Source organism: Polypterus senegalus, chromosome 9 (genome assembly GCF_016835505.1).
Source record: "Polypterus senegalus isolate Bchr_013 chromosome 9, ASM1683550v1, whole genome shotgun sequence".
Classification (NCBI taxonomy): Eukaryota; Metazoa; Chordata; class Cladistia; order Polypteriformes; family Polypteridae; genus Polypterus; species Polypterus senegalus.
The window spans coordinates 103881624-103892080 of NC_053162.1; positions in this window are offsets into that span (position 1 = coordinate 103881624).

Here is a 10457-nt window from a genome sequence, read left to right on the forward strand (position 1 = left end):
ATCTATCTATCTATCTATCTATCTATCTATCTGTCTATCTATGCTGTATGTGGGTATGCCGTCTATTGGTTTCTGACGTTACAGTATTTTGAACTGTATATTGACCCGTCATTAAAGTTTAAAAAATGCTGATCATCACTGTGTGTGTCCAACAATACATTTAACATGCCACAGCACGTGAGCATTTATTCTGTGTGGGTGAGGGGATCGCAGGGCCATCTTAAAGTATGGACACTAAGGGCACAAGCTGGGGTCTCCAGGAATGTAGGGGCCCACAATGTTTCTGATGCCTTTGTATGTTTCTGTTTTCCTTTCAAAACAGGGGCCCCAGTGCACTAGTTTGCCCGGGGGTCTATGATGTTGCTGGTACAGCCCTTGAATATGATGGATTGAATTCGGCAAAGCCAGGGGTGGCACAATTGTTTATTGCCCTGAGCGGTAGAATAGTGTGCGCTGCCTCTGAACTGGCAACATACTGTAGGATTTAACTCAGTGCTAAAGCCACAGACAGAAACACAGCATGGCCGGCATCACAACATACAATATATGAAACCATCACAACAATATTTATTCAGGGCAGTCTTAACATATGGGCACTTTATTGTGATGTCCTGCACTCACTTTGTCTTATCTCACTTAATGTTTCAGGTCAATTCTGTGATTCCTCCAGTAAAACTCCACACCTTTATTTGGCAGCCATCACTTCAGCTTTGACATTGCTTATTTAATGTGTTTGAGTACTTTCTTTTTTTTTCTTCTTTGATGTTGCGCCTTCCTGCATGTTTTTTGCCTCTAACACACTTAAAACTCTGTACTCCACTACACAGCGGGCAATATTGCAGTCGTCATTGTGAATGGACTGAGACAAGCAACAATTATGTGTGGAGAAGAAGGCTTGCAATTGGGATTACACTGAGTGTGGATTTAGGTAGAGACAGAATCAGATCAGCAAGAGGAGGCATCAAATAAACGACTCCAGCCATTCATTTTCTGAACCGCATTTCTCCATTACAGGGTTATGGTGAGATGACAGCAGAAATCAGAAACCCCACTCTGATTGGGGTGCCAGTTCATAGCAAGGCACAAGTGACATTGCTCTCATTGTCTCATCTTTTCCTTTTGTAAGGAACATTTCAATTTTTGTTTAATTTTTTTTTAGTTTGATCAATTTCTTCACTTTTCTTTTCTTTAAATATAAATACATTTGCTGTTCCAACACCTTTTCATGTCTTTTGTCTTTTTCTTGTTTTATCCATATTTATGCTTCATTGGGAATGATCAGCGGCAAAAATTGAACGAGCATTTGACAGTGAAGTGGAGTTTTAACCTGGTTCTTAGTTTGACGGGCATTTATTTCTTAATAAGTAGACGAATGAAAATGAGAGTGAAGCCTTAGCGCTACACCAAAGTAGAAGCAGTGAATGAAAGCTAATTATTTATAGCCTGCATATTCTTTTGTAAATAGTTAAACGGTTCACTTAATTTTTTTATTTATTTATTTTTTTAATTGCGGCATAGGTGGGAGCACGAGACGCGCAGGAAGTATAATCGGCAATCCCGCGGACAGCCTGTCTGGGAAGCGCGTATTTCAGCGTGGCCAACCTTAAGTCCCCACGGCAACGTGACGCGAGTAAAACTGAGAAGGCACTCCAGGAAGAGCAGGGATCTACTGGAGAAACAAGCCGCTACTCAGCGAGCACGGAGGTAGTGCTGCAAGTTGTCACGGAAGCGCGTGTGCGCACATGACTGATTAACCTTGTGCAGAGTATTGTTTTAAAAGGTCGACGAAACGTAGATGCAGCTAACCTATGCTAAGCAGGGTGAAGCTTTAGAGCAGGGGTAGGAAAAGTTAGCCTTGGAGGGCCGCAGTGGCTGCAGGATTTCGTTCCATCCCAATTGCTTCATTAGAAACTAATATTTTCCATTTAACTTTATGGCTAGCTAATCTGCAATGTAATGTTCTTACATTATATCGTAGATTTTGTTCCTTTCCAAAGAAATCATAAGAATGATTTGAAGCCTGAAAGGGATCAATTTGAATCTGTCACATTTTTCTCTTCAGTGTTTTATTAAACCAAATTGTGCAGGATGAATCCACACAGGTGTAAATGGAAATAAGTTAGAGGGTGAACTGCTGGTTTCTTTGTCTTTTGCATCTGATTTTAATAAGAAGCCATTAAAAACATGGAATGCAGCTGTTTAAGACTGAAATAAGAAATTACGAGTGGGGAACCTTAACAAGCGAGACCACTAAAATAAAGCAGCAAAAATGTCACTTGAGCAATATGACTTCTCATTAAGAAAGTGGGTTAGAACAAAAACCTGCAGCCACTGTGACCCTCTAGGACCGATGTTGCCCACCCCATGCCGATTGGCCGCTAAGGAGTCTATGGTTATATAAAAGGAGTGGAGTGAATGCTAGAGAGGGGTCTGTCTTCGGGCTGAATCTGTATTGTAGCATTTAGTTTGTGGTGATGCTGAAAGAGCGAAAAAGATGCACATGGTTGATGGAGGATGACAACCAGGAAAGAAAGAGTGTGCAAAGTCAGAGAGGTCGTGCTGGCAAAATCTGAAAGGAACTGTAAATATTTTTTTGTGTTTACATTTCTGGAAGAAGGTTTTCTTGCAGTGGATTAAAGAAGAAACCTCTTATTTGTTTTTGCATTGTTTCAACTTGCAGATTTCCAAGTTCAGAACGTGTAATATTGTAAAAATAAATATTGTAAATAAATATATATATATATATTTTCTCAACCAAGTAGGTAAGAACACAGGTTTTGGTTTGTCTTGCATGACACCCGGTTATTAAAGGATTTATGAAATTGAATTGGAACAATCATTGAGTTTGAAATAGAAGGCATTATTTTAGAGATTGTCAAGAGTCTATGTTGCGTTTGCTTCAAATACCTCTGGTTTTAACTCGGTTATGAACTACTAGGTTGTGCCAAGGGTTCAAGTACAAGGTGTTCCACAATGTCATTGTCCCCTTTTAGCATTCAGTGGCATGTGCATCTTTGTCTGTAAAGTTCTTTGCTAGTAATCAGCATTTGGATACAATTAAAGGAGCAAACTCCATAGAAACACTACATTTAAAAAAAAATGACAACAGAAACATAAAGCATTTAAATCTATTGCAAATGACATAAAGATACATTTGTAAGCCAGACAACTAAACAATGAGATCAATTAAAAGAAAGAATGGTGACTGAATGCTGGGTATTGAAACCTGCAGTCCTGAGAATGAAATCACAAGAGTAAGGAGTGCAGCAGCTAAGCTAACTTAAAATAAAGTTATAGATCTGCTTGTTTATCAAGACAACACAGGGTGGCGACGTGTTGCATGTTGTCCTTTGCCCTGAAGAGTAAGTTCTGACTCCTTCTTGAAAACAAATGAAGTAGGAAGCACACTGTCTAGAGACACTTTTGCAAGATTTGCATAATATGTTGATTAAAAAAAGAAATGGAACACTTGTTGTTGGACAGAAATATTGACCGTCAATGCTGTAATAATAATAAATAAATGAGAATAACTGAAAAAACAAAATAGTACAAAAACAAAAAAAGAATAAAACAGGAACAACTGTGACCATTGATAGCAGTGTGGGCAGAGTGGTGGCTCTGACACTAAGGATCTGCTCTGGTATCCTGAAGGTTGCTGGTTCAAATCCCTGTCACTGCCAAAAGAGATTCTACTCTGCTGGGCCCTTGAACAAGGCCCTTAACCTTCAATTGCTCCAGGGGCGCTTGTACAATGGCTGACCCTGCACTCTGACCCCAAGGGGTATGTGAAGACTAACAAATTCCTAATACAAGAAATTGTATAAGGCGAAATAAACAACAAAAAAACTGTGGTTGTGACATCCCACCACTGCTCATTATCCCATTCCTGAAGAATGGCCTGATGAAGTCACTGATTATTTTCATGCTGAGGGTGACTTCTCTAGATGCTGAGATATCCAGGGTATCCCAAAGATGCTCTGCGGTGCTTACAGTCAGATGAGAAGACATTCCTCAAGACAGCCACTATTTGTAGCTAGACATTGTCCTGCTGAGGGGTCACACATATAGTAGGAGTGACCAGCGAAACTACTCTTCACAGTTCCTATTGCTGAAGTGGATAATACATGTACTGACAGTTTCAGCAGCAATATAGGTGACAGATCTAAAATGATCTCTAAGATGGACTAGTCTGAGGGGTTGGTTTTGCTCTGCCATGGTCACACAAGGAAGACCAAATTTTCAGTTGCCTGCTGAAACCTGGGCTGCAGTTGGGAGACACTCAGGTGGCTCAATTTACAGTGTCTAGCAACACTAGCCCAGGACTTGTCTGTCTGCCGCACGCCAAAGGCCCTCTTACTTGCTTCTGGTGATGTTTGAGGCATTACAGAGTGTAATAGCCCCAGGTGTGGCCTTAGTCTCGCTGTAAACTAAACTTTGAATTAACGCTTTTTTAATGGCATGCCCTAATCATGTCTTGTTCCCCCAGATCTTGGTGGTGTGATGATGCGGGTTCGTCTCCACGCTCCCATCGCTGTTAGGGAGCCCTTGAACCCAGCACTGTCGATAATGTCACCGAGATGAGCTAGACAGTGAAGGCAACAACTGAGCAAGGAGATCGTACAAAAAGTGCAGAAGTGTTTTTATTAAAATAGTCAACAAAAACAACAAAAACAGTGTTCAATAAAGTGCAGTGCTTTCAAAGTTCAATAAATAAATAATCCATTAAAAGTAAAACGTGGAGGTTAAAAACAATCGAAAAAACAATCCTTTAAAAACCAAGGTTAAAACGTTCATATAGGAAGCAGTCTTAAAAAAACCAACAAGTTCAGTGCTTCTTTCCTGTTAGTATTAGCGTCTCACCTGCTTCTCCTGACTAGACTTTGCAGGAGGCGAGACGCTCTCTCTGCAGCTGCCCTTTTCTATTCACTAACACAGATCTGGAGACCTCCTGATCCTGGCTTCAGTCTGGCACTCATCCCAGACCTGAGACTTGGACTCCTTGGTCTCTAGGACGCCCACACCAAGGACTGCAACTCCAAGCCTCGCGACTCCCGCTGCCTTTCCGGTCTTCTACGGCCAGTCACCTTTCCCTGGTCACTCCTGCTACCTGATCGCTCAGCGGGAGCGACTTCAACATCAACACCTGGGTGTCGGCCTAGCACCCAGCTTCCTCGCAGCTGCCCACGAGCGCTCGTTCGCTCGCCCATACACTCTGCGTGTCTGTCTCTCTCTTGCACCGCCTTGCTTCCTCGCTCCCTGTAACCTCCGTCCTCTCTTTTCCTTTCTCTCATTCTTTTTCCTTTTTATTTCCTCCCAACCACTCGCTTCTTTTTATATTGCGAGGGGCCATAGCAGCTGCAGCACATTAGCCACGGGAACAATTACGGATGTGGGCAGTTCCTCACCTGTGCATACGGTGAGAAGCGCCCACACGCAGATCGCCCTGCGCTTGCTACGACTACTATCCCCCCTCACGAAGCCACGGCGTGGTGATTATTTAAATGGCCTTTGCTGGCGAGCTGTGGACCCATAACACCACAGGTGGGTAAAAATTACATGTAGTGAGCTTTTGGATATTTGGTAAATTTCAGTGCCCTATGGCACAAGATGTGTCTTCTTCTTCACCACCATGTCATGTGGTAGGAGTGCCAATTTGTCTGAATTATATAATTCTTTGATTTGGTAGACAAGTTTTTGTATACCAAATACGCTGATATACTGCAATGCATTTTTTTTCTTGTCATGAAGCCCATTTAATCATTTAATTTATTTGAGTGACCGTATTGTAAATGTTTATTTATCTTTTCAAATTAGCAAATTCCATTAAATATCCTTCACTGCTATCTCTAGTTCTTGGATGACTCAATTTTTAGGATATAGATAAGTGGTGGCTCTGAGGCTAGGGATCTGTGCTGGTATCTGGAAGGTTGCTGGTTCAAGTCGCATACTGCCAGAAGAAATCCTTTTCTATTGAGCCTTTGAACAAGGTCCTTAATCTGAAAATTGTGTACCAAATACCAAAAAAGTGGAGGAGAACTTCACCATGAGCTACAACAATAACCAACTACAACTAAACATTACCAAAATGAAGGTGGTGGAGTGGACATCTAATGTGCTAGAGCCTCCTCAGATGAGTCTCCATAATGAGGGCTGGGGAAAGTAGTGCAACCTTATTAACATCTGGGGAGGTCCATTTGAACACTAGATGGAGTTAGGTGGATATCAAAGATGTGCTGTACAAAATAAACCAGTTTTGAGTGCTCTGTTATATTTAATGTGTCAAATAAGATGGAGAACAAGTTCTACAACCGTGCCACCGTGCTGCAACATCAGTTTAGGGTATGCCAGGCTCCTGAATAAACCAATCAAGAAGGCCACTTGTTGTACAGGACTCATACTGGATTTACTGGAGCAGAGGTAGATTAAGGAATGAGGGGAAACTGTCACATCAAAGTATCATGACCAATGCTACTCCTCCGCTTCATAATGTGATGTCCACCCTGGTGTGTTAGGAAGCACTGCTGAGGCTGTATTTTTGCTTCCAGACATCAGAAGGTATAACAGCTCCTTCCACCATGCCTGTTTTCACCTTTGTCAGTTATAAGAGACTCACTGAAAATGGACAATATTTCATTAGGACACTACACATTAGCGTGCACTGTGTATACTATGCTCACTGGTTTGGGCTTTGCTTTTAGATAATATCTTGCACTTTGGTTTTTACTGATTTTTTGTACTATGTTGCTATTTGCACATGTGTATTTCCCCTTGCGGATCGGTAAAGTAATATCAATCAAATAGCGTCTTCCTCTATCTATCTATCTATCTATTGTGACAGATTAGGGTTTTTCTCGCACCCTTGTACCCTCGGACCACACGTCAGACACCAGATAAAAGTCCAAATAATTATTTATTATAATAATTATGTGCACAAAGCACGCTCCTCTCCACAATTCTCCAATAACAATAACAATAATAATCACAATCCTCCACTCCCAGACGCGTTGCCCTCCTACCACCCAGCTCAGCTCATTGTCTGGGAGTTCCCATGATCCTTTATACTCCCTGACCCGGAGGTGTTCCTGCCCAACAGTCCACAAGTCCTTATTCCTTCCGGGTCAGGGTAAATAGTCCTTTTCTCACCCCGGAAGCCCATCGCTCTTCCTATGACGAACTTCCGGGTCATAGGACACGAAAAACTCTTCGTCCTCCTGCAGCTTCCTCTCGTGGCCCCGATGGCATCCAGCAGGGCGGTGCATACAAACTCCATTGTCCATGATGCCCTGCTGGTCTTCTGGGGACCTCCATGCTGCAAGGAGGGCTCCACCTGGCGGCTTGGGGGTATTGGCCGGGATAAACAGCCGGCCATCCTCCACAGTATTCCCCCCCCCAGCGACAAATTATAAAGATTCGGAGCGGCCTGCCCCCAGAAGGAAGTCTTCCTCAAGAGGGCGTTCGGTTGAGCCTTGATTAGTCCGAATATCTTGGTCCCTGGAGAACCTAAGGGAATATTATTCCAATTCGATATCTTGTCCCCCTCTCTCCAAGGACAGTATGTGGCCCAACCTTCGGCACCCGTAGCACTGCCTCTGTCCTCCTGGTATTCTCCCCCTACGGGACTGAAAACAATAAGGAAATGTTAGGTCCGCCCCTTCTCTTGCTGGGAGAGAAACCCCTGCCGCCTGTAACGGTGTTTTTTCTCTTTCCGCTTCTATACATTTCTTGTCAGGAGACCCCCGTTTTATTTTCGGGATCTCCTGCTTAATCTGGGGCTTGTCCACAGTCTGAGTCTCTCTATTAAGTAAAGAGAGACCCTTGACTGTTTGCACTCCTTTACTTTTACAAATTACCGGTTGCGCGTCTTTAGGGCTGTCTTTCTCCGGGAGTCAGCACTGTGTAGCTGCCCGGATCGATTAACCCTTCCGCCCGCCACTCGGTTATCATACCGGCCTCTCTTGTAGGGCACGCCGTGTATTGGCACCCGCTATTTATTAAAAGTGGGCCCGGATTACACTGCGTCCCTCTTGTTTTATATACGGTACGGGTTTCACATACCTGTACCGCCACATAATGATATATAGGAGGCTCCCCACCAAATCGCCGCACGTAATCCCTCAGCTTCTCCAACGGCGCTTTGGCTGCCACTCCCAATTCCCCGACGATCTTCTCAATGGTCGTCAGGACCTGTAAAAAACTATTTACGGGCTCGATCAAGCGCTCGAGTTCCCGCAAGTCAATCTTATTTTTTATTTCGACCCGGCAAAGACTTACTTCCTCGTCTGTCTTCTCTGCCGGCCGGGAGTAATGAGCACTCCCGCTTCAGGCACGTGCTCTGGTGACGAATGTGCTGAAAGGCAAAAGAGCCATTTTTCATAATGGGGAAAAGGACTTCTGTAATGTTTGTCCATTTCCGATTTAATGTAGCTAAATTTTAACATCATAAAAAAGAGTCTTATCCCATGCTAATATGAAGGGCTGCAACATACAGACCAGAAAAACTGTGAGAACACCACCAAGATGTTACTCCTCCTTCACAGCCATCATCTAAGTTGTTAATTGTATTGTAGACTCAAAATATTTGCTAGTATTTAAACTTTTTAAAATCAGATCAGGATTTTTGCATAATAAAACAAATAATATTGAGGTTCATACTTCTGCCTCAGTTTCATATACAGTAATTACAAGTGTTTATGGATTCATCTTGTAAATTAAGTTCTCACTGTTTATTTGGATAATTCAGAAATGTATTATTCTTTAGAAATGTATTACGTCACTTGTTGTTTCAAAAGTAATGCATAGCAGAGAATTCCGTACATGAAGTGTAATTAGAACTGTGTACAGTTTCACAAGTTAAGTCTCATGCAAACACAAACAAGTTCACTTAGTTAAACATAATGCAAAACAAATATAAAGAGCTATACAAAACAGTAACCCAAAAATCTATTTTTACCACATTGGTTTTGAACATGCTGTGCGCTTGCACCAAGAATTGCAGTTTTGTATGACATCAGTTCTCAGAACTAACCGATCTGGCAACATTTAAATGGTCCTCTTTAGTCTTCTGTCGCAAATACTGGACAAACAAGCCAGAGTCTGAATCATCACAGGAGGTCAGGTTAGCAACTTTCTGCATGCAGAAAACATTTTACTTTCTCTTAGTCTTTCAGAATGATTACATCATGTATGCAAAAATCAATAAAATAATATTTAAGACAAGCCAGTCCTATTCATTTGTTAACCATCACAAATATAGTTAACTGTACAAATGCTATTTAATCTGATGATAACATTTTCTTTAACACATAGTTACCAATCTACTCTCTATATATAAAACCTTAAGCTTAAAAGTGCAACAATTTTGTGCAACGATTTTATGTGACTTTTTTGTCAAGCTTTAAATCAGGCTTATTTTAAAACCTACATATATATGTTTGGTATCATTCTTTTCAGAATCTATCGAACTTTAATGTGATGTTGTTAGATTTACAGATTCTTATTCCATTTTTAAATTATTAACTAAAATATCAAGAATGTCGTGCATTGAGCATAGTGGACCTCAGTTTAACGGAAATACTCCAATCTGTAAGAGAGTAAATATTTTATTCTCATTTCATCATTTTTACTCCGTTAAATAACAATTAATTTTTCCTTTATTTATTTGTAGAATTTCGTGATGTTGACTCCATTAAATAATCATTTTTCTTTGGTACAATTACAGATTTTACAAATTTTCTGCCTGCAACTCGGGGTTGGGCACAGAACACGCCAGGGGGCTTGGCCCCCTAGTTCCACTATAAATGTTAAACAGCTCCTCATTCAAACAGTGTTGTCCACGACCTCATTTGTTATATCATACAGATGTAACAAATGATTGTTTCATTTGGAATTCAATTAAACTAACAACTCTTTCTTAAAAGAAATTGATTATTTTAAACTACGTTCAAATATGTAAAAACTGACAACAGTTAGTGTAACGACCTACAAAAATGAGTTTCTGGGATTACAAGAACTTAAAAAATCAGCACAATATGGAGAAGTGGGCCCCAAGAGACAGAGACCCCGCATATGCAGTTGGAGAAACTGTTGACAATCGTGAACCAAAGTGTGATTAGTCCCATCTCTACAGAAGGTGCCCTGGAAGGAACTTATGTGGGAATCGCCCAAAAACTAAATGAGCCATAGATTACTGACATAAACATTACATTATAACTCTAATCAAAATGGTTAAACCCTGCTACTTATTATGGAAAGCAAGTGTCACAGCAACTGCCAAGACCATGCCACCCTTTGCAGGAGACCCTTTCTTCTAGCTCAAAGACCCCCAAAGTCATCAGATGGAGCTTTGACAGGATGCCTCAGATATAAGGAATAATCATGAAAGTCAAAGGGGCATCATTTTGCATTTTGGTTAATCTATCCCCCAAATAGCTGGCAACTGTCAATCAATAGACCCCTTG